We start from the raw sequence: 24,018 nt of genomic DNA on the forward strand, positions 1-24,018 counted from the left end.
GAGTGCAACTAGACTGTTGTTTCTTCAGGCCCTCAGTGCTGGACATCATCCGGGATACTCTGTGTGTGTCTTCCTCAGTCTGGTGTCCCTTCAGACCTTTCCCTAGTTTTCACAGGCTTGTCGTGTTGGTGTTCTTTGTCTGTTTGGAGACACATCCTTGAGAAGCTTTGTGTTTCCACTCATTCGTCTCGCGATGTATGACCTGTCTTTTGCTTTTGTAATGAGGTCTTTCCCACAGTAGATATCTTTGATTTTGCAAAGTCCACTGTATTCTCTGGGTTGTTTTGCTGGCTGCCTTTTTGTTTTGTGTGTGAAGACTCAAAGCACGTGTCCAGTTTCTGCTCATTGTTCTTCTAGATTTGTGACAAGTTTTCATGGAAACTTTGTCTAGGGATAACTGGAAGTGAACTCGGTGTAAGGTGTCAAGTCTCCATCTCCATTCATGTCATGCCCTGCAGTTTCCAATTCCCTGTTCCTGAGTGGTTTTGGAGACCTTGTGGGAAGTTTGGTTGCATCGGAGTTTGCGTTTCCACCTTGAGTAGATTCACACTGTTCTGCCCTCAGGGACACTGTCAATGGGGAGTGAGGAGCAGCCTGCACTTCCAGCAGTGACCACACGGTGGGGCGAGTGCTGCTCTCCCCTCTGGGAGCCCCAGGCCACAGGCATCCCAGTGAGGAGCCAGCTCTGTGCTCAGCTGAAAGGAGTTAGTCTCTCAGGAGCCTCTGAGCCCTTGCCTTTGGATCACCCAGGGTGGGCATTTGCTGTGACAGAAAAAAATTGCCCTGAATTCCATGGACGGAAGAGCCTGGCTGTGTAGAGTTCGTGAGTTGCCGTGAATCAGACACAACTGAGGACACAAAAATTCAATAGACTAAAACACTTTTTGGGGGTGGGGGGAGTGAAAGGGGGTGATGTGGGGTTTTTTGTCTTATATAATAGCCGAGGGAAATCTAGTTTAAACCTAAATTCACATAGATGGGAAAGGTATAGCTCTCCGTCACCCTATTAAAAAAAAAAAAAACGTCTTAACTTTTCTGAAAGCTTATTTAGTAGCTTCCTTGAGCAGTTCATTGTGAAGGATTTTTTTTTTTTTCTGTGACATTGGCCTCATTAAAAAGTACGGTTTGCCTTTACTGGATAATTTTGTTCATTGGTTTGTTAGGGAATCTTGGTAATATTTGAGTTTCCTGGGGAGTATGGTCACATGACCTGGCCCTGGCCAATCGGTGCGTTCCACCTCCCTGGCCACTGTGATTGGCTCCGGACTGGGGCAGTGCCCAATCGGGGCCCGGGGCCGGGCCTCACGTTGGAAGCCAGGGGAAGACGAGCTCTCGTCCTGCTGGGGTAGGGGAAGGGGTGGGGCCGGGGGAGGTCAGGCTCCAGCAGTGGGAGGGGCTTGAGGTCCGCCTTCGGCAGTTGGTGACCTTCCTGCTCCCCTCAGGGCAGAGCCGCCGGCCTGAGAATGAGGGCGCTGCTGAGCCCAGGGGCTGGGATGGCCCGCTGCTGCTGTGGTCCCAGAGCTCCACCCGAGACCTGAGGGAGGCCGTCTGCCCGTGAGTCCTCTCCCGCTTGTCTGTCAGCTTGTTTGAACCATGCTGGGTTTTCTGCCCAGCTGGCTAAGGGGAGTCCCTGGAAATGCAAGGGTGTGGGTTTTGGCAGACTTCAGGGAAGACATGCCAGATGAGCCTGGGAGACTCCAGCTTAATCTGGATTCAGGAGATATCTCTTCGGGCCAGCTAGTAATTGTAGGATAAGCCTAATGAGTCTTCACAGGATGAAGAGAGTAACGTGCCAAGGTAGCAATCGATGTCCTCATTCGAGAGGATGAAGCTGGTGCTCAGAGAAGGGGGGAACTTGGCCAGAGCAAGGAGGTGTGCACCCAGACAGAACCCCCAGATCCGGCCATTTGAGCTCAGGGAGGCCACTGGTGTGGCTTGTCCCTGTAGCAGGCGCCGAGGGACGCAGCCCACCCTGATTCCTGCGGGGGCCTGACTTGGGAAGTGCCATCTGGTAGCTTTGAGACTCACCAAACCAAATTGCACTGGAGAGAGGAAGGACACCTTCCTTCATCCACCCCCCACCCCCGCCGGATTCCCACATACCCTGACCCCTTTCTCTTGATTTCGGAGCCATTTCCAGAGTCCCGCTCATATGACCTCATTCGAAGTGCACTGTGGACGAGCTGCCATCTGCAGCTGCTACCACAGCAGCTAAGGGCTTTAGCTCCCGAGTACCTCCCTTCCTTTGGAACTTGGGGGCCCTCTACTCCCCACTTGCACACCACAGACCTTTGCTGAGGATTGTGGGGACCCTCACTCAGTTTGCAGCACGTTGTAGCCATCCCTGTCCTCTCAATACCTCCCTTGCCACTCAGCTTGTGAGCCCCTTTGGAGCAGCGTGGCCCACCTGGCTGCAACGGAAGAGACACAGCTGACAGTGAAACAACAGCTTAGATCTGACAGCCGGAAAGCTCTGTCAAAAGGGACCTCCCTCTTCACACCGTAGAGGCTGTAGGAGCCGCCAGGCTTTCGGAACCAGTGCTGGGGCCAAAATGACCCCACAGCCGTTTTCCTTCCTGGGGAGGGTTCTGGCTCGAGTGGGAATGGCTCAAGTCTCCTAAGGTTCTGAAAGCCCACTGTGTGCAGATTCACGGTACACAGAGAGGAGAAGGTGGAGTCCTGCCCTGGAGGTGGTCACAGCTCACGGATGAGCCAGGCAGGCAGGCAGGCAGGCAGGCAGGGCATGAGAACACCTGAGCTGCCTTCATGAGTGAATGGTGTGGGAGCAGAGGAAGAGAAGCCGGTCTGCTCCCTCATGTGGTGCCCAGGGCAGGTTGTCCCCAGAGGAAACCCTTACGACAGTGAGGACTCTCACTGCTGTTTCCCAAGGGGTTCCGTCGGTGCGTGTCTTCCCCGGAGCGGTCAGGCCGTCTCTAAAGTACCCTGGCCATGGGCATTGCCTCTCCTTGGAACTTCCCACGTGTTTCTCTTTTTTATGGAACAGTGATTTTTCTAGAGGGGTTCTGGGCCACAAGGTTGTTGGGTCATTTTCTAGCCTTCTGTCGTGAAGAACGCTTTCCTGGGCGTTGGGGTGGTTTGTTGTTCCAGCTCCCTTTCTTGGCTTCTTTTGGGAGCTGGTGCAACAAGAGGAGCTCAGCCTCTGCCTTCTGGCTGAGATGTCACCCTTCAAACAGCAATGCCTGCCTGGAGATAATGATGGCATTTGCCCAAAGGGCTTCGTTTGGCACATGATATCTTGAAAGGACGTACACCGTCCTGTCAGCTATCAAAGGCTAGTTCAAATGACATAAAAATGAGAACTCTCCAATGGAGTCTTACAGTAGGTGGAGAGTCCGAAAGAAACTCCTTCAGTCATTTCACTGAGAGTCATTGATTGGGGACACCAAGAATATAGGAAGGAATGCAGAAAGAAAAGATGAAATTGTGTTCAGGATCGGGGGGAGGGATGAACAGGGCGTGCTTGCCTTGAATCCAGGCTTTGTTGGGGGGTGGGGCATAAAGATCAAACGGGTCTGAAACCACAAAGTGGTGATGGTAACACAGTATCACCAGAGTTACACAACAGTGTTCCCAAATTGCAACAATGATGAAAAAGTTTACTCATCCCAACTTAACCAACAAAAATACAGGAAACCATACAAAAAATAAAACATCACCAGAAAGGTGGAAACAAACCAAATGCAAAGCAGTTCAGGGGAAAGGAACTCCATGTCCCCTGGGGGCAGACCGAGTTGACAGCGTCCACGGTGAGCCGACAGGGATGGAGGCGGCAGAGCCGACCGCTCCCCTGGATGTGGTGTTTCCGGCAAGGGCTCTGGGTCTCTGTCCAGAGCGGGGGCTCGTTCTTCCTGCAGGGGTGGGTGAGTCATCGTCGGCGTCTGGGTGTTGCGCGGGAGCCAGGGCAGGCTCTCCCTGCCGAGGCGGTGACTCCTCCTCTGCCTCGGGTTCTCCTGCCAAAGCCCGAGCAGGTACAGGTGCACGTGGAGGTGGAGGTTCTGGCTGAGGGGGTGGGACATCAGTGCCTGGGGCTGGGGGTCCTGCAGGCACGGAGATCCGATCTGCCCGGTGTGCTGGCCAGAACCCAGCTGGCCTGGTGTCTCTGCGAGGGCAAGTCTCGGTTCTCCATCTGCCCTCGGTGGATCCCTGGGTCCTGCACCTGGAGCCACCACCTCTGTAGGGACAGGTCTGGGAAGTGGAGCCTGGTTCCAGTTGGAGGCCAGTGCTAGAGCTGGGGGAGAAGCAAAGTTTGCCCACAGGCCAGCCTTGGCATGTGCGTATCCCGGGACAGAAAGCTTCCAAGAGATTCCCAAAGAATACCCAGGGTCGGATGTCTTTTGGGACTGAAGTGTGCAAGATGGGGGTGGGGGTGTGAGGCCAGCGCTTGCTGCAGGCCCAGCAGCATCTTTCGGGGACTCGTCCCTGTGTAGCTCAGCACCCCCTCCCCACACACTCCCGTGCACCAGCCCCAGCGTCCTCACCTCTGTGCTCTGGCGTGCTGGGCTCCAGGTCCTCCTGCTGCCTCAGAGGCTGGGGTTCTCGGGACTCTGGGTCGGAGCCGGGTGTGCTGAGCTCCGTGGCAGCCTCAGACTGGGCCGCCGGGTGTATCCTGTGTGGTGTCTCGGCAGCAGGCCTTCCCCGCCTCCGCTTCGCCCCCGGTGGGGCTGATGCCTCCGTGGGCACGCTCACCTGGAGCCTGCACTGGGCCTCAGGGGCGGGGGGGTGGTGCTCCGACCCCTCCCTCCGGGAGGTGGACGGGGTGTCCCCGTCCTCGGCCTCATCACGTGGGAAGCTCTGCAACGACAGTGACCGTCAGCCAGCCATGCTGGGACTTTTCCGAGCTGGGCCTGGCCAGTGGAGCCGCTGCTTCTGCCTGCTCGAACTTCTCTTCCCAGAAGGGTCAGAGACGTGTGTCTGCTCAGATCCCCACCCGGGACGAAAGAGACCCACCTGAGGGTGTGAGGCCAGCCTGGGCGGCCGGCGCTGCCCGCACTCTCCCCATCCCAGCCAGCCTGCTCTCCCCTGGGGTGTGGACACAACTTGCCCGCAGGCTTCTGACCCCACATCCGCCTGGGCTTCCTTGAGGGAGACACACCCCGAGAAACCCGCATCCACACACACAGGCAAAGGACCCGGTGTTTCCGGGTGGCATGGGAGAGGTGGGCTGGCCCGGCCTGGGGCTCCCCGTGTTACCTTTCTGTTTCTCCGGGCAAAGGGCCAGAGGCCTCTCGGGGGTGCCCTGAGCCAACGTCGACAGGGTGCCCACGCACACTGCCTGTGAGCTCTCCTCAGGCCCCGGCCTCTGGGCAGGGGCAAACAGCAGAACATCCTGGCAGCAAGTGATCTGGCTGGGGGCTCCTCTCCGCTCTGGAGGCCTGGATACACGGGTTGCGGGTTCTGTTGGGTTCTGTTGCCGGCAGGTGACATCATTTCCTGGGGTTCGTGCTGAGGTCCCTTCCCCAAAACTTCCCAAGGGAATCTCTGGGTTTCTGACTGCTCGACCACCCCCCTTAGGCCATGTGCAGGCACAGTGACAGCCACACAGCCCAGCCCACAGCCCTGGGGAGGCCTGGGTGCAGCCAGGGCCTGAGCTCCGAGGACCCCGCTGCTCTCAGACCAGGCTCCTTCTTCTCATAAGTGGTGTGGCCCTGGACAAGCGTATGCCCCTCAGGGTTTCCCCAGTCTCTCCATCTGCAGAGTGGGGGTCATTCTCCCATCTGCTTCCTAGGTCTGTCGGCCTACGAGCAGCTCCATGCCTTTCCACCTGGGGCCGATATCACGTGGAGCTTGTGCGCTGAGACTTCAGAAAGAAAGACTCCATCCAGGGCTGACACAGCACAGAATGGGGCAGAACGAGGCCTGGATGCGCCGTGGTACCCAGGAAAAGGCACTCCCCCTCCTGAGTGTTTTGAGACCCCGCATCCAAGTTGGAGGACCGAAAGGAAGACTCGAAGGTCTCCCTCTCTTATAGAAAAGAGTAGCCAACTTTCTGGTCCTCTGTTTCCATTGAGATTCTGTTCAAGTGTCCCAGCTCGGCTTCTGCGGGTGGCTGAGCTTCTAATGGCTCCCTGCGTTCTTGTCTTTTCCTCTCCAATCCTTCCGTCCTTTTCCCCCTTCTGGGGTGGATGGGCGCTGTCATTGCTTCTACCTTCGAGACAGATTGATGAAAAGTCTGGACCGTCGACTCCTTTCCTCTCTTTGGTTCCGTGTCTCTCTCTGTCTGTGTCCCTCTCTTTTCCCTTCTCGATTCAGTCTGTGTCTTCCTCTTTCTCTCTCGTGTGTAGATGGATGGATGCTAGGAATGCACATGTATATGATTAGATGAGGGTTATGTTTTAGGGATAGGTTAGAGGGAGAGAAAGGCTTTAGGTCGGAGTTGGTCATGGGGGAAGGGTCAAGGGTGGTGGTGGTGTTTCTTGGAATCTGAGTGCTGTGCATTCTTCGTCTCTTTCCATATGAACCCCTTCTCAGATACACCACTTGCAAGGAGTCTCTCATGTTCCGTTTCCCATCTTTTGCATTTCTGAATGCTTAGCTTCTCTGTTGTGAAGAGGTTCCATTGGATGGAAACCCATTGGCGTACTTCGTTTTCCTCTTTCCCTTACTTGAAGAGACCCATTTCTACCTCCGCCCAGCAAATGGCAAGGAGACTCTGATGTTAAGGAGCCTTTGACCTACGCTTCTTTCTAGCTGTCTCATGACATCAGTCTTTAGGGTGAGGTTTTCCCCCGATATTGAGGTGGTGTGAGATCAAAACCAATAGCGTTCTTCAGATGTAGCTGTCTGGTTTTCCCATGGACATTTATTGAAGAGGCTTTCTTGTTCCCATTTGGATATTCTCCCCTTTTGTGTCAGAGATGAGTTGACCATGGATGCCGGGGTTTGTTTCTGGAACCTCAACTTGATTCCATCGATCTGGATCTGTGTGTGTTGTTGTATTCCCAATAGCATACTGTCCTGCTGCTGCCGCTGCGCCTAAGTCACTTCAGTCGTGTCTGACTCTGCGCGACCCCATGGCCTGCAGCCTACCAGGCTCCTCCGTCCAGGGCGTTTTCCAGGCAAGAGTACTGGAGTGGGTCGCCATCGCCTTCTCCGATACTCTCCTGAGGATCCTAGTTTGGTCGTCTAATTTCCTTTCACACAACCTTGGATGTCCGTATCGGGGCTTTTTCGTCGGATTGTATTGACAATTTAGGCTCTTTTCTGTTTCCGTACCCCTTTTGCAATTCTTTGTTCGGTGCGAAAATGCATTGGCATTTTGGGAGGAATAGCATCGAAGCTGTGGATTGCCTTGTGGGGCTGTGACATCATTTTCCCAATAGGAATTCTTTCAAGCCCTGAGCACAGCTTCTCTTTCCAGTGGTTGGTGTGGGCTTGATCTTCCTTCTTCCATCTCTCGCCGTTTTGTGAGAACAGGTCCTTCCTTCCCTTCTGGGTTAGATGGACTCGTGGGTATCACTTCAGTGAATGGCATTGTCAGTGGGGGTGATAATTCCCTTCTCATTGGAAGACTTTGCTGTGAGTATTAGAAATGCAAGTGATTTCTCTTCCCCTTCCTCCCTGTCCATCTCTCAGAGCCACCGGGAAACAGAGGCCTCATCCAGGGTCACACAGGCCTGAGGGAGTGCAACTAGACTGTTGTTTCTTCAGGCCCTCAGTGCTGGACATCATCCGGGATACTCTGTGTGTGTCTTCCTCAGTCTGCTGTCCCTTCAGACCTTTCCCTAGTTTTCACAGGCTTGTCGTGTTGGTGTTCTTTGTCTGTTTGGAGACACATCCTTGAGAAGCTTTGTGTTTCCACTCATTCGTCTCGCGATGTATGACCTGTCTTTTGCTTTTGTAATGAGGTCTTTCCCACAGTAGATATCTTTGATTTTGCAAAGTCCACTGTATTCTCTGGGTTGTTTTGTGGGCTGCCTTTTTGTTTTGTGTGTGAAGACTCAAAGCACGTGTCCAGTTTCTGCTCATTGTTCTTCTAGATTTGTGACAAGTTTTCATGGAAACTTTGTCTAGGCATAACTGGAAGTGAACTCGGTGTAAGGTGTCAAGTCTCCATCTCCATTCATGTCATGCCCTGCAGTTTCCAATTCCCTGTTCCTGAGTGGTTTTGGAGACCTTGTGGGAAGTTTGGTTGCATCGGAGTTTGCGTTTCCACCTTGAGTAGATTCACACCGTTCTGCCCTCAGGGACACTGTCAAGGGGGAGTGAGGAGCAGCCTGCACTTCCAGCAGTGACCACACGGTGGGGCGAGTGCTGCTCTCCCCTCTGGGAGCCCCAGGCCACAGGCATCCCAGTGAGGAGCCAGCTCTGTGCTCAGCTGAAAGGAGTTAGTCTCTCAGGAGCCTCTGAGCCCTTGCCTTTGGATCACCCAGGGTGGGCATTTGCTGTGACAGAAAAAAATTGCCCTGAATTCCATGGACGGAAGAGCCTGGCTGTGTAGAGTTCGTGAGTTGCCGTGAATCAGACACAACTGAGGACACAAAAATTCAATAGACTAAAACACTTTTTGGGGGTGGGGGGAGTGAAAGGGGGTGATGTGGGGTTTTTTGTCTTATATAATAGCCGAGGGAAATCTAGTTTAAACCTAAATTCACATAGATGGGAAAGGTATAGCTCTCCGTCACCCTATTAAAAAAAAAAAAAAACGTCTTAACTTTTCTGAAAGCTTATTTAGTAGCTTCCTTGAGCAGTTCATTGTGAAGGATTTTTTTTTTTTTTTTTCTGTGACATTGGCCTCATTAAAAAGTACGGTTTGCCTTTACTGGATAATTTTGTTCATTTGGTTTGTTAGGGAATCTTGGTAATATTTGAGTTTCCTGGGGAGTATGGTCACATGACCTGGCCCTGGCCAATCGGTGTGTTCCACCTCCCTGGCCACTGTGATTGGCTCCGGACTGGGGCAGTGCCCAATCGGGGCCCGGGGCCGGGCCTCACGTTGGAAGCCAGGGGAAGACGAGCTCTCGTCCTGCTGGGGTAGGGGAAGGGGTGGGGCCGGGGGAGGTCAGGCTCCAGCAGTGGGAGGGGCTTGAGGTCCGCCTGCGGCAGTTGGTGACCTTCCTGCTCCCCTCAGGGCAGAGCCGCCGGCCTGAGAATGAGGGCGCTGCTGAGCCCAGGGGCTGGGATGGCCCGCTGCTGCTGTGGTCCCAGAGCTCCACCCGAGACCTGAGGGAGGCCGTCTGCCCGTGAGTCCTCTCCCGCTTGTCTGTCAGCTTGTTTGAACCATGCTGGGTTTTCTGCCCAGCTGGCTAAGGGGAGTCCCTGGAAATGCAAGGGTGTGGGTTTTGGCAGACTTCAGGGAAGACATGCCAGATGAGCCTGGGAGACTCCAGCTTAATCTGGATTCAGGAGATATCTCTTCGGGCCAGCTAGTAATTGTAGGATAAGCCTAATGAGTCTTCACAGGATGAAGAGAGTAACGTGCCAAGGTAGCAATCGATGTCCTCATTCGAGAGGATGAAGCTGGTGCTCAGAGAAGGGGGGAACCTGGCCAGAGCAAGGAGGTGTGCACCCAGACAGAACCCCCAGATCCGGCCATTTGAGCTCAGGGAGGCCACTGGTGTGGCTTGTCCCTGTAGCAGGCGCCGAGGCACGCAGCCCACCCTGATTCCTGCGGGGGCCTGACTTGGGAAGTGCCATCTGGTAGCTTTGAGACTCACCAAACCAAATTGCACTGGAGAGAGGAAGGACACCTTCCTTCATCCACCCCCCCCCCCCCGGATTCCCACATACCCTGACCCCTTTCTCTTGACTTCGGAGCCATTTCCAGAGTCCCGCTCATATGACCTCATTCGAAGTGCACTGTGGACGAGCTGCCATCTGCAGCTGCTACCACAGCAGCCAAGGGCTTCAGCTCCCGAGTACCTCCCTTCCTTTGGAACTTGGGGGCCCTCTACTCCCCACTTGCACACCACAGACCTTTGCTGAGGATTGTGGGGACCCTCACTCAGTTTGCAGCACGTTGTAGCCATCCCTGTCCTCTCAATACCTCCCTTGCCACTCAGCTTGTGAGCCCCTTTGGAGCAGCGTGGCCCACCTGGCTGCAACGGAAGAGACACAGCTGACAGTGAAACAACAGCTTAGATCTGACAGCCGGAAAGCTCTGTCAAAAGGGACCTCCCTCTTCACACCGTAGAGGCTGTAGGAGCCGCCAGGCTTTCGGAACCAGTGCTGGGGCCAAAATGACTCCACAGCCGTTTTCCTTCCTGGGGAGGGTTCTGGCTCGAGTGGGAATGGCTCAAGTCTCCTAAGGTTCTGAAAGCCCACTGTGTGCAGATTCACGGTACACAGAGAGGAGAAGGTGGAGTCCTGCCCTGGAGGTGGTCACAGCTCACGGATGAGCCAGGCAGGCAGGCAGGCAGGCAGGGCATGAGAACACCTGAGCTGCCTTCATGAGTGAATGGTGTGGGGGCAGAGGAAGAGAAGCCGGTCTGCTCCCTCATGTGGTGCCCAGGGCAGGTTGTCCCCAGAGGAAACCCTTACGACGGTGAGGACTCTCACTGCTGTTTCCCAAGGGGTTCCGTCGGTGCGTGTCTTCCCCGGAGCGGTCAGGCCGTCTCTAAAGTACACTGGCCATGGGCATTGCCTCTCCTTGGAACTTCCCACGTGTTTCTCTTTTTTATGGAACAGTGATTTTTCTAGAGGGGTTCTGGGCCACAAGGTTGTTGGGTCATTTTCTAGCCTTCTGTCGTGAAGAACGCTTTCCTGGGCGTTGGGGTGGTTTGTTGTTCCAGCTCCCTTTCTTGGCTTCTTTTGGGAGCTGGTGCAACAAGAGGAGCTCAGCCTCTGCCTTCTGGCTGAGATGTCACCCTTCAAACAGCAATGCCTGCCTGGAGATAATGTTGGCATTTGCCAAAAGGGCTTCGTTTGGCACATGATATCTTGAAAGGACGTACACCGTCCTGTCAGCTATCAAAGGCTAGTTCAAATGACATAAAAATGAGACCTCTCCAATGGAGTCTTACAGTAGGTGGAGAGTCCGAAAGAAACTCCTTCAGTCATTTCACTGAGAGTCATTGATTGGGGACACCAAGAATATAGGAAGGAATGCAGAAAGAAAAGATGAAATTGTGTTCAGGATCGGGGGGAGGGATGAACAGGGCGTGCTTGCCTTGAATCCAGGCTTTGTTGGGGGGTGGGGCATAAAGATCAAACGGGTCTGAAACCACAAAGTGGTGATGGTAACACAGTATCACCAGAGTTACACAACAGTGTTCCCAAATTGCAACAATGATGAAAAAGTTTACTAAATTAACCAACAAGTTCCCAACTTAACCAACAAAAATACAGGAAACCATACAAAAAATAAAACATCACCAGAAAGGTGGAAACAAACCAAATGCAAAGCAGTTCAGGGGAAAGGAACTCCATGTCCCCTGGGGGCAGACCGTGTTGACAGCGTCCACGGTGAGCCGACAGGGATGGAGGCGGCAGAGCCGACCGCTCCCCTGGACGTGGTGTTTCCGGCAAGGGCTCTGGGTCTCTGTCCAGAGCGGGGGCTCGTTCTTCCTGCAGGGGTGGGTGAGTCATCGTCGGCGTCTGGGTGTTGCGCGGGAGCCAGGGCAGGCTCTCCCTGCCGAGGCGGTGACTCCTCCTCTGCCTCGGGTTCTCCTGCCAAAGCCCGAGCAGGTACAGGTGCACGTGGAGGTGGAGGTTCTGGCTGAGGGGGTGGGACATCAGTGCCTGGGGCTGGGGGTCCTGCAGGCACGGAGATCCGATCTGCCCGGTGTGCTGGCCAGAACCCAGCTGGCCTGGTGTCTCTGCGAGGGCAAGTCTCGGTTCTCCATCTGCCCTCGGTGGATCCGTGTGTCCTGCACCTGGAGCCACCACCTCTGTAGGGACAGGTCTGGGAAGTGGAGCCTGGTTCCAGTTGGAGGCCAGTGCTAGAGCTGGGGGAGAAGCAAAGTTTGCCCACAGGCCAGCCTTGGCATGTGCGTATCCCGGGACAGAAAGCTTCCAAGAGATTCCCAAAGAATACCCAGGGTCGGATGTCTTTTGGGACTGAAGTGTGCAAGATGGGGGTGGGGGTGTGAGGCCAGCGCTTGCTGCAGGCCCAGCAGCATCTTTCGGGGACTCGTCCCTGTGTAGCTCAGCACCCCCTCCCCACACACTCCCGTGCACCAGCCCCAGCGTCCTCACCTCTGTGCTCTGGCGTGCTGGGCTCCAGGTCCTCCTGCTGCCTCAGAGGCTGGGGTTCTCGGGACTCTGGGTCGGAGCCGGGTGTGCTGAGCTCCGTGGCAGCCTCAGACTGGGCCGCCGGGTGTATCCTGTGTGGTGTCTCGGCAGCAGGCCTTCCCCGCCTCCGCTTCGCCCCCGGTGGGGCTGATGCCTCCGTGGGCACGCTCACCTGGAGCCTGCACTGGGCCTCAGGGGCGGGGGGGTGGTGCTCCGAACCCTCCCTCCGGGAGGTGGACGGGGTGTCCCCGTCCTCGGCCTCATCACGTGGGAAGCTCTGCAACGACAGTGACCGTCAGCCAGCCATGCTGGGACTTTTCCGAGCTGGGCCTGGCCAGTGGAGCCGCTGCTTCTGCCTGCTCGAACTTCTCTTCCCAGAAGGGTCAGAGACGTGTGTCTGCTCAGATCCCCACCCGGGACGAAAGAGACCCACCTGAGGGTGTGAGGCCAGCCTGGGCGGCCGGCGCTGCCCGCACTCTCCCCATCCCAGCCAGCCTGCTCTCCCCTGGGGTGTGGACACAACTTGCCCGCAGGCTTCTGACCCCACATCCGCCTGGGCTTCCTTGAGGGAGACACACCCCGAGAAACCCGCATCCACACACACAGGCAAAGGACCCGGTGTTTCCGGGTGGCATGGGAGAGGTGGGCTGGCCCGGCCTGGGGCTCCCCGTGTTACCTTTCTGTTTCTCCGGGCAAAGGGCCAGAGGCCTCTCGGGGGTGCCCTGAGCCAACGTCGACAGGGTTCCCACGCACACTGCCTGTGAGCTCTCCTGAGGCCCTGGCCTCTGGGCAGGTGCAAACAGCAGAACATCCTGGCAGCAAGTGATCTGGCTGGGGGCTCCTCTCCGCTCTGGAGGCCTGGATACCCGGGTTGCGGGTTCTGTTGGGTTCTGTTGCCGGCAGGTGACATCATTTCCTGGGGTTCGTGCTGAAGTCCCTTCCCCAAAACTTCCCAAGGGAATCTCTGGGTTTCTGACTGCTCGACCACCCCCCTTAGGCCATGTGCAGGCACAGTGACAGCCACACAGCCCAGCCCACAGCCCTGGGGAGGCCTGGGTGCAGCCAGGGCCTGAGCTCCGAGGACCCCGCTGCTCTCAGACCAGGCTCCTTCTTCTCATAAGTGGTGTGGCCCTGGACAAGCGTATGCCCCTCAGGGTTTCCCCAGTCTCTCCATCTGCAGAGTGGGGGTCATTCTCCCATCTGCTTCCTAGGTCTGTTGGCCTACGAGCAGCTCCATGCCTTTCCACCTGGGGCCGATATCACGTGGAGCTTGTGCGCTGAGACTTCAGAAAGAAAGACTCCATCCAGGGCTGACACAGCACAGAATGGGGCAGAACGAGGCCTGGATGCGCCGTGGTACCCAGGAAAAGGCACTCCCCCTCCTGAGTGTTTTGAGACCCCGCATCCAAGTTGGAGGACCGAAAGGAAGACTCGAAGGTCTCCCTCTCTTATAGAAAAGAGTAGCCAACTTTCTGGTCCTCTGTTTCCATTGAGATTCTGTTCAAGTGTCCCAGCTCGGCTTCTGCGGGTGGCTGAGCTTCTAATGGCTCCCTGCGTTCTTGTCTTTTCCTCTCCAATCCTTCCGTCCTTTTCCCCCTTCTGGGGTGGATGGGCGCTGTCATTGCTTCTACCTTCGAGACAGATTGATGAAAAGTCTGGACCGTCGACTCCTTTCCTCTCTTTGGTTCCGTGTCTCTCTCTGTCTGTGTCCCTCTCTTTTCCCTTCTCGATTCAGTCTGTGTCTTCCTCTTTCTCTCTCGTGTGTAGATGGATGGATGCTAGGAATGCACATGTATATGATTAGATGAGGGTTATGTTTTAGGGATAGGTTAGAGGGAGAGAAAGGCTTTAGGTCGGAGTTGGTCATGGGGGAAGGGTCAAGGGTGGTGGTGGTGTTTCTTGGAATCTGAGTGCTGTGCATTCTTCGTCTCTTTCCATATGAACCCCTTCTCAGATACACCACTTGCAAGGAGTCTCTCATGTTCCGTTTCCCATCTTTTGCATTTCTGAATGCTTAGCTTCTCTGTTGTGAAGAGGTTCCATTGGATGGAAACCCATTGGCGTACTTCGTTTTCCTCTTTCCCTTACTTGAAGAGACCCATTTCTACCTCCGCCCAGCAAATGGCAAGGAGACTCTGATGTTAAGGAGCCTTTGACCTACGCTTCTTTCTAGCTGTCTCATGACATCAGTCTTTAGGGTGAGGTTTTCCCCCGATATTGAGGTGGTGTGAGATCAAAACCAATAGCGTTCTTCAGATGTAGCTGTCTGGTTTTCCCATGGACATTTATTGAAGAGGCTTTCTTGTTCCCATTTGGATATTCTCCCCTTTTGTGTCAGAGATGAGTTGACCATGGATGCCGGGGTTTGTTTCTGGACCCTCAACTTGATTCCATCGATCTGGATCTGTGTGTGTTGTTGTATTCCCAATAGCATACTGTCCTGCTGCTGCCGCTGCGCCTAAGTCACTTCAGTCGTGTCTGACTCTGCGCGACCCCATGGCCTGCAGCCTACCAGGCTCCTCCGTCCAGGGCGTTTTCCAGGCAAGAGTACTGGAGTGGGTCGCCATCGCCTTCTCCGATACTCTCCTGAGGATCCTAGTTTGGTCGTCTAATTTCCTTTCACACAACCTTGGATGTCCGTATCGGGGCTTTTTCGTCGGATTGTATTGACAATTTAGGCTCTTTTCTGTTTCCGTACCCCTTTTGCAATTCTTTGTTCGGTGCGAAAATGCATTGGCATTTTGGGAGGAATAGCATCGAAGCTGTGGATTGCCTTGTGGGGCTGTGACATCATTTTCCCAATAGGAATTCTTTCAAGCCCTGAGCACAGCTTCTCTTTCCAGTGGTTGGTGTGGGCTTGATCTTCCTTCTTCCATCTCTCGCCGTTTTGTGAGAACAGGTCCTTCCTTCCCTTCTGGGTTAGATGGACTCGTGGGTATCACTTCAGTGAATGGCATTGTCAGTGGGGGTGATAATTCCCTTCTCATTGGAAGACTTTGCTGTGAGTATTAGAAATGCAAGTGATTTCTCTTCCCCTTCCTCCCTGTCCATCTCTCAGAGCCACCGGGAAACAGAGGCCTCATCCAGGGTCACACAGGCCTGAGGGAGTGCAACTAGACTGTTGTTTCTTCAGGCCCTCAGTGCTGGACATCATCCGGGATACTCTGTGTGTGTCTTCCTCAGTCTGCTGTCCCTTCAGACCTTTCCCTAGTTTTCACAGGCTTGTCGTGTTGGTGTTCTTTGTCTGTTTGGAGACACATCCTTGAGAAGCTTTGTGTTTCCACTCATTCGTCTCGCGATGTATGACCTGTCTTTTGCTTTTGTAATGAGGTCTTTCCCACAGTAGATATCTTTGATTTTGCAAAGTCCACTGTATTCTCTGGGTTGTTTTGTGGGCTGCCTTTTTGTTTTGTGTGTGAAGACTCAAAGCACATGTCCGGTTTCTGCTCATTGTTCTTCTAGATTTGTGACAAGTTTTCATGGAAACTTTGTCTAGGCATAACTGGAAGTGAACTCGGTGTAAGGTGTCAAGTCTCCATCTCCATTCATGTCATGCCCTGCAGTTTCCAATTCCCTGTTCCTGAGTGGTTTTGGAGACCTTGTGGGAAGTTTGGTTGCATCGGAGTTTGCGTTTCCACCTTGAGTAGATTCACACTGTTCTGCCCTCAGGGACACTGTCAAGGGGGAGTGAGGAGCAGCCTGCACTTCCAGCAGTGACCACACGGTGGGGCGAGTGCTGCTCTCCCCTCTGGGAGCCCCAGGCCACAGGCATCCCAGTGAGGAGCCAGCTCTGTGCTCAGCTGAAAGGAGTTAGTCTCTCAGGAGCCTCTGAGCCCTTGCCTTTGGATCACCCAGGGTGGGCATTTGCTGTGACAGAAAAAATTGCCCTGAATTCCATGGACGGAAGAGCCTGGCTGTGTAGAGTTCGTGAGTTGCCGTGAATCAGACACAACTGAGGACACAAAAATTCAATAGACTAAAACACTTTTTGGGGGTGGGGGGAGTGAAAGGGGGTGATGTGGGGTTTTTTGTCTTATATAATAGCCGAGGGAAATCTAGTTTAAACCTAAATTCACATAGATGGGAAAGGTATAGCTCTCCGTCACCCTATTAAAAAAAAAAAAAGTCTTAACTTTTCTGAAAGCTTATTTAGTAGCTTCCTTGAGCAGTTCATTGTGAAGGATTTTTTTTTTTTCTTTGACATTGGCCTCATTAAAAAGTACGGTTTGCCTTTACTGGATAATTTTGTTCATTGGTTTGTTAGGGAATCTTGGTAATATTTGAGTTTCCTGGGGAGTATGGTCACATGACCTGGCCCTGGCCAATCGGTGCGTTCCACCTCCCTGGCCACTGTGATTGGCTCCGGACTGGGGCAGTGCCCAATCGGGGCCCAGGGCCGGGCCTCACGTTGGAAGCCAGGGGAAGACGAGCTCTCGTCCTGCTGGGGTAGGGGAAGGGGTGGGGCCGGGGGAGGGCAGGCTCCAGCAGTGGGAGGGGCTTGAGGTCCGCCTGCGGCAGTTGGTGACCTTCCTGCTCCCCTCAGGGCAGAGCCGCCGGCCTGAGAATGAGGGCGCTGCTGAGCCCAGGGGCTGAGATGGCCCGCTGCTGCTGTGATCCCAGAGCTCCACCCGAGACCTGAGGGAGGCCGTCTGCCCGTGAGTCCTCTCCCGCTTGTCTGTCAGCTTGTTTGAACCATGCTGGGTTTTCTGCCCAGCTGGCTAAGGGGAGTCCCTGGAAATGCAAGGGTGTGGGTTTTGGCAGACTTCAGGGAAGACATGCCAGATGAGCCTGGGAGACTCCAGCTTAATCTGGATTCAGGAGATATCTCTTCGGGCCAGCTAGTAATTGTAGGATAAGCCTAATGAGTCTTCACAGGATGAAGAGAGTAACGTGCCAAGGTAGCAATCGATGTCCTCATTCGAGAGGATGAAGCTGGTGCTCAGAGAAGGGGGGAACTTGGCCAGAGCAAGGAGGTGTGCACCCAGACAGAACCCCCAGATCCGGCCATTTGAGCTCAGGGAGGCCACTGGTGTGGCTTGTCCCTGTGGCAGGGGCCGAGGCACGCAGCCCACCCTGATTCCTGCGGGGGCCTGACTTGGGAAGTGCCATCTTGTAGCTTTGAGACTCACCAAACCAAATTGCACTGGAGAGAGGAAGGACACCTTCCTTCATCCACCCCCCACCCCCGCCGGATTCCCACATACCCTGACCCCTTTCTCTTGATTTCGGAGCCATTTCCAGAGTCCCGCTCATATGACCTCATTCGAAGTGCACTGTGGACGAGCTGCCATCTGCAGCTGCTACCACAGCAGCCAAGGGCTTTAGCTCCCGAGTACCTCCCTTCCTTTGGAACTTGGGGGCCCTCTACTCCCCACTTGCACACCATAGACCTTTGCTGAGGATTGTGGGGACCCTCACTCAGTTTGCAGCACGTTGTAGCCATCCCTGTCCTCTCAATACCTCCCTTGCCACTCAGCTTGTGAGCCCCTTTGGAGCAGCGTGGCCCACCTGGCTGCAACGGAAGAGACACAGCTGACAGTGAAACAACAGCTTAGATCTGACAGCCAGAAAGCTCTGTCAAAAGGGACCTCCCTCTTCACACCGTAGAGGCTCTAGGAGCCGCCAGGCTTTCGGAACCAGTGCTGGGGCCAAAATGACTCCACAGCCGTTTTCCTTCCTGGGGAGGGTTCTGGCTCGAGTGGGAATGGCTCAAGTCTCCTAAGGTTCTGAAAGCCCACTGTGTGCAGATTCACGGTACACAGAGAGGAGAAGGTGGAGTACTGCCCTGGAGGTGGTCACAGGTCACGGATGAGCCAGGCAGGCAGGCAGGCAGGCAGGGCATGAGAACACCTGAGCTGCCTTCATGAGTGAATGGTGTGGGGGCAGAGGAAGAGAAGCCGGTCTGCTCCCTCATGTGGTGCCCAGGGCAGGTTGTCCCCAGAGGAAACCCTTACGACGGTGAGGACTCTCACTGCTGTTTCCCAAGGGGTTCCGTCGGTGCGTGTCTTCCCCGGAGCGGTCAGGCCGTCTCTAAAGTACACTGGCCATGGGCATTGCCTCTCCTTGGAACTTCCCACGTGTTTCTCTTTTTTATGGAACAGTGATTTTTCTAGAGGGGTTCTGGGCCACAAGGTTGTTGGGTCATTTTCTAGCCTTCTGTCGTGAAGAACGCTTTCCTGGGCGTTGGGGTGGTTTGTTGTTCCAGCTCCCTTTCTTGGCTTCTTTTGGGAGCTGGTGCAACAAGAGGAGCTCAGCCTCTGCCTTCTGGCTGAGATGTCACCCTTCAAACAGCAATGCCTGCCTGGAGATAATGATGGCATTTGCCCAAAGGGCTTCGTTTGGCACATGATATCTTGAAAGGACGTACACCGTCCTGTCAGCTATCAAAGGCTAGTTCAAATGACATAAAAATGAGAACTCTCCAATGGAGTCTTACAGTAGGTGGAGAGTCCGAAAGAAACTCCTTCAGTCATTTCACTGAGAGTCATTGATTGGGGACACCAAGAATATAGGAAGGAATGCAGAAAGAAAAGATGAAATTGTGTTCAGGATCGGGGGGAGGGATGAACAGGGCGTGCTTGCCTTGAATCCAGGCTTTGTTGGGGGGTGGGGCATAAAGATCAAACGGGTCTGAAACCACAAAGTGGTGATGGTAACACAGTATCACCAGAGTTACACAACAGTGTTCCCAAATTGCAACAATGATGAAAAAGTTTACTCATCCCAACTTAACCAACAAAAATACAGGAAACCATACAAAAAATAAAACATCACCAGAAAGGTGGAAACAAACCAAATGCAAAGCAGTTCAGGGGAAAGGAACTCCATGTCCCCTGGGGGCAGACCGAGTTGACAGCGTCCACGGTGAGCCGACAGGGATGGAGGCGGCAGAGCCGACCGCTCCCCTGGATGTGGTGTTTCCGGCAAGGGCTCTGGGTCTCTTCCAGAGCGGGGGCTCGTTCTTCCTGCAGGGGTGGGTGAGTCATCGTCGGCGTCTGGGTGTTGCGCGGGAGCCAGGGCAGGCTCTCCCTGCCGAGGCGGTGACTCCTCCTCTGCCTCGGGTTCTCCTGCCAAAGCCCGAGCAGGTACAGGTGCACGTGGAGGTGGAGGTTCTGGCTGAGGGGGTGGGACATCAGTGCCTGGGGCTGGGGGTCCTGCAGGCACGGAGATCCGATCTGCCCGGTGTGCTGGCCAGAACCCAGCTGGCCTGGTGTCTCTGCGAGGGCAAGTCTCGGTTCTCCATCTGCCCTCGGTGGATCCCTGGGTCCTGCACCTGGAGCCACCACCTCTGTAGGGACAGGTCTGGGAAGTGGAGCCTGGTTCCAGTTGGAGGCCAGTGCTAGAGCTGGGGGAGAAGCAAAGTTTGCCCACAGGCCAGCCTTGGCATGTGCGTATCCCGGGACAGAAAGCTTCCAAGAGATTCCCAAAGAATACCCAGGGTCGGATGTCTTTTGGGACTGAAGTGTGCAAGAAGGGGGTGGGGGTGTGAGGCCAGCGCTTGCTGCAGGCCCAGCAGCATCTTTCGGGGACTCGTCCCTGTGTAGCTCAGCACCCCCTCCCCACACACTCCCGTGCACCAGCCCCAGCGTCCTCACCTCTGTGCTCTGGCGTGCTGGGCTCCAGGTCCTCCTGCTGCCTCAGAGGCTGGGGTTCTCGGGACTCTGGGTCGGAGCCGGGTGTGCTGAGCTCCGTGGCAGCCTCAGACTGGGCCGCCGGGTGTATCCTGTGTGGTGTCTCGGCAGCAGGCCTTCCCCGCCTCCGCTTCGCCCCCGGTGGGGCTGATGCCTCCGTGGGCACGCTCACCTGGAGCCTGCACTGGGCCTCAGGGGCGGGGGGGTGGTGCTCCGACCCCTCCCTCCGGGAGGTGGACGGGGTGTCCCCGTCCTCGGCCTCATCACGTGGGAAGCTCTGCAACGACAGTGACCGTCAGCCAGCCATGCTGGGACTTTTCCGAGCTGGGCCTGGCCAGTGGAGCCGCTGCTTCTGCCTGCTCGAACTTCTCTTCCCAGAAGGGTCAGAGACGTGTGTCTGCTCAGATCCCCACCCGGGACGAAAGAGACCCACCTGAGGGTGTGAGGCCAGCCTGGGCGGCCGGCGCTGCCCGCACTCTCCCCATCCCAGCCAGCCTGCTCTCCCCTGGGGTGTGGACACAACTTGCCCGCAGGCTTCTGACCCCACATCCGCCTGGGCTTCCTTGAGGGAGACACACCCCGAGAAACCCGCATCCACACACACAGGCAAAGGACCCGGTGTTTCCGGGTGGCATGGGAGAGGTGGGCTGGCCCGGCCTGGGGCTCCCCGTGTTACCTTTCTGTTTCTCCGGGCAAAGGGCCAGAGGCCTCTCGGGGGTGCCCTGAGCCAACGTCAATAGGGTGCCCACGCACACTGCCTGTGAGCTCTCCTCAGGCCCCGGCCTCTGGGCAGGGGCAAACAGCAGAACATCCTGGCAGCAAGTGATCTGGCTGGGGGCTCCTCTCCGCTCTGGAGGCCTGGATACACGGGTTGCGGGTTCTGTTGGGTTCTGTTGCCGGCAGGTGACATCATTTCCTGGGGTTCGTGCTGAGGTCCCTTCCCCAAAACTTCCCAAGGGAATCTCTGGGTTTCTGACTGCTCGACCACCCCCCTTAGGCCATGTGCAGGCACAGTGACAGCCACACAGCCCAGCCCACAGCCCTGGGGAGGCCTGGGTGCAGCCAGGGCCTGAGCTCCGAGGACCCCGCTGCTCTCAGACCAGGCTCCTTCTTCTCATAAGTGGTGTGGCCCTGGACAAGCGTATGCCCCTCAGGGTTTCCCCAGTCTCTCCATCTGCAGAGTGGGGGTCATTCTCCCATCTGCTTCCTAGGTCTGTCGGCCTACGAGCAGCTCCATGCCTTTCCACCTGGGGCCGATATCACGTGGAGCTTGTGCGCTGAGACTTCAGAAAGAAAGACTCCATCCAGGGCTGACACAGCACAGAATGGGGCAGAACGAGGCCTGGATGCGCCGTGGTACCCAGGAAAAGGCACTCCCCCTCCTGAGTGTTTTGAGACCCCGCATCCAAGTTGGAGGACCGAAAGGAAGACTCGAAGGTCTCCCTCTCTTATAGAAAAGAGTAGCCAACTTTCTGGTCCTCTGTTTCCATTGAGATTCTGTTCAAGTGTCCCAGCTCGGCTTCTGCGGGTGGCTGAGCTTCTAATGGCTCCCTGCGTTCTTGTCTTTTCCTCTCCAAACCTTCCGTCCTTTTCCCCCTTCTGGGGTGGATGGGCGCTGTCATTGCTTCTACCTTCGAGACAGATTGATGAAAAGTCTGGACCGTCGACTCCTTTCCTCTCTTTGGTTCCGTGTCTCTCTCTGTCTGTGTCCCTCTCTTTTCCCTTCTCGATTCAGTCTGTGTCTTCCTCTTTCTCTCTCGTGTGTAGATGGATGGATGCTAGGAATGCACATGTATATGATTAGATGAGGGTTATGTTTTAGGGATAGGTTAGAGGGAGAGAAAGGCTTTAGGTCGGAGTTGGTCATGGGGGAAGGGTCAAGGGTGGTGGTGGTGTTTCTTGGAATCTGAGTGCTGTGCATTCTTCGTCTCTTTCCATATGAACCCCTTCTCAGATACACCACTTGCAAGGAGTCTCTCATGTTCCGTTTCCCATCTTTTGCATTTCTGAATGCTTAGCTTCTCTGTTGTGAAGAGGTTCCATTGGATGGAAACCCATTGGCGTACTTTGTTTTCCTCTTTCCCTTACTTGAAGAGACCCATTTCTACCTCCGCCCAGCAAATGGCAAGGAGACTCTGATGTTAAGGAGCCTTTGACCTATGCTTTTTTCTAGCTGTCTCATGACATCAGTCTTTAGGGTGAGGTTTTCCCCCGATATTGAGGTGGTGTGAGATCAAAACCAATAGCGTTCTTCAGATGTAGCTGTCTGGTTTTCCCATGGACATTTATTGAAGAGGCTTTCTTGTTCCCATTTGGATATTCTCCCCTTTTGTGTCAGAGATGAGTTGACCATGGATGCCGGGGTTTGTTTCTGGACCCTCAACTTGATTCCATCGATCTGGATCTGTGTGTGTTGTTGTATTCCCAATAGCATACTGTCCTGCTGCTGCCGCTGCGCCTAAGTCACTTCAGTCGTGTCTGACTCTGCGCGACCCCATGGCCTGCAGCCTACCAGGCTCCTCCGTCCAGGGCGTTTTCCAGGCAAGAGTACTCGAGTGGGTCGCCATCGCCTTCTCCGATACTCTCCTGAGGATCCTAGTTTGGTCGTCTAATTTCCTTTCACACAACCTTGGATGTCCGTATCGGGGCTTTTTCGTCGGATTGTATTGACAATTTAGGCTCTTTTCTGTTTCCGTACCCCTGTTGCAATTCTTTGTTCGGTGCGAAAATGCATTGGCATTTTGGGAGGAATAGCATCGAAGCTGTGGATTGCCTTGTGGGGCTGTGACATCATTTTCCCAATAGGAATTCTTTCAAGCCCTGAGCACAGCTTCTCTTTCCAGTGGTTGGTGTGGGCTTGATCTTCCTTCTTCCATCTCTCGCCGTTTTGTGAGAACAGGTCCTTCCTTCCCTTCTGGGTTAGATGGACTCGTGGGTATCACTTCAGTGAATGGCATTGTCAGTGGGGGTGATAATTCCCTTCTCATTGGAAGACTTTGCTGTGAGTATTAGAAATGCAAGTGATTTCTCTTCCCCTTCCTCCCTGTCCATCTCTCAGAGCCACCGGGAAACAGAGGCCTCATCCAGGGTCACACAGGCCTGAGGGAGTGCAACTAGACTGTTGTTTCTTCAGGCCCTCAGTGCTGGACATCATCCGGGATACTCTGTGTGTGTCTTCCTCAGTCTGGTGTCCCTTCAGACCTTTCCCTAGTTTTCACAGGCTTGTCGTGTTGGTGTTCTTTGTCTGTTTGGAGACACATCCTTGAGAAGCTTTGTGTTTCCACTCATTCGTCTCGCGATGTATGACCTGTCTTTTGCTTTTGTAATGAGGTCTTTCCCACAGTAGATATCTTTGATTTTGCAAAGTCCACTGTATTCTCTGGGTTGTTTTGTGGGCTGCCTTTTTGTTTTGTGTGTGAAGACTCAAAGCACGTGTCCAGTTTCTGCTCATTGTTCTTCTAGATTTGTGACAAGTTTTCATGGAAACTTTGTCTAGGGATAACTGGAAGTGAACTCGGTGTAAGGTGTCAAGTCTCCATCTCCATTCATGTCATGCCCTGCAGTTTCCAATTCCCTGTTCCTGAGTGGTTTTGGAGACCTTGTGGGAAGTTTGGTTGCATCGGAGTTTGCGTTTCCACCTTGAGTAGATTCACACTGTTCTGCCCTCAGGGACACTGTCAATGGGGAGTGAGGAGCAGCCTGCACTTCCAGCAGTGACCACACGGTGGGGCGAGTGCTGCTCTCCCCTCTGGGAGCCCCAGGCCACAGGCATCCCAGTGAGGAGCCAGCTCTGTGCTCAGCTGAAAGGAGTTAGTCTCTCAGGAGCCTCTGAGCCCTTGCCTTTGGATCACCCAGGGTGGGCATTTGCTGTGACAGAAAAAAATTGCCCTGAATTCCATGGACGGAAGAGCCTGGCTGTGTAGAGTTCGTGAGTTGCCGTGAATCAGACACAACTGAGGACACAAAAATTCAATAGACTAAAACACTTTTTGGGGGTGGGGGGAGTGAAAGGGGGTGATGTGGGGTTTTTTGTCTTATATAATAGCCGAGGGAAATCTAGTTTAAACCTAAATTCACATAGATGGGAAAGGTATAGCTCTCCGTCACCCTATTAAAAAAAAAAAAAAACGTCTTAACTTTTCTGAAAGCTTATTTAGTAGCTTCCTTGAGCAGTTCATTGTGAAGGATTTTTTTTTTT

The 24,018-nt window shown here is 54.6% G+C and overlaps 1 long non-coding RNA gene across 1 annotated transcript in view; it reads left to right on the top strand.

Moving 5' to 3' along the window:
* Positions 1-24,018, top strand: part of LOC145530002 (uncharacterized) — a 1,493,464-nt gene that overhangs the window by 1,176,154 nt on the left and 293,292 nt on the right. Inside the window, exons 142-144 of the long non-coding RNA XR_014071397.1 lie at positions 1,443-1,554; positions 9,089-9,200; positions 16,733-16,844. This is a non-coding gene — a long non-coding RNA (uncharacterized LOC145530002). The remainder of the gene's footprint in view (positions 1-1,442; positions 1,555-9,088; positions 9,201-16,732; positions 16,845-24,018) is intronic.

The sequence above is a fragment of the Giraffa tippelskirchi genome, chromosome 12, assembly GCF_054371585.1.
Source record: "Giraffa tippelskirchi isolate mGirTip1 chromosome 12, T2T-mGirTip1v1.2.pri, whole genome shotgun sequence".
Taxonomy (NCBI): domain Eukaryota; kingdom Metazoa; phylum Chordata; class Mammalia; order Artiodactyla; family Giraffidae; genus Giraffa; species Giraffa tippelskirchi.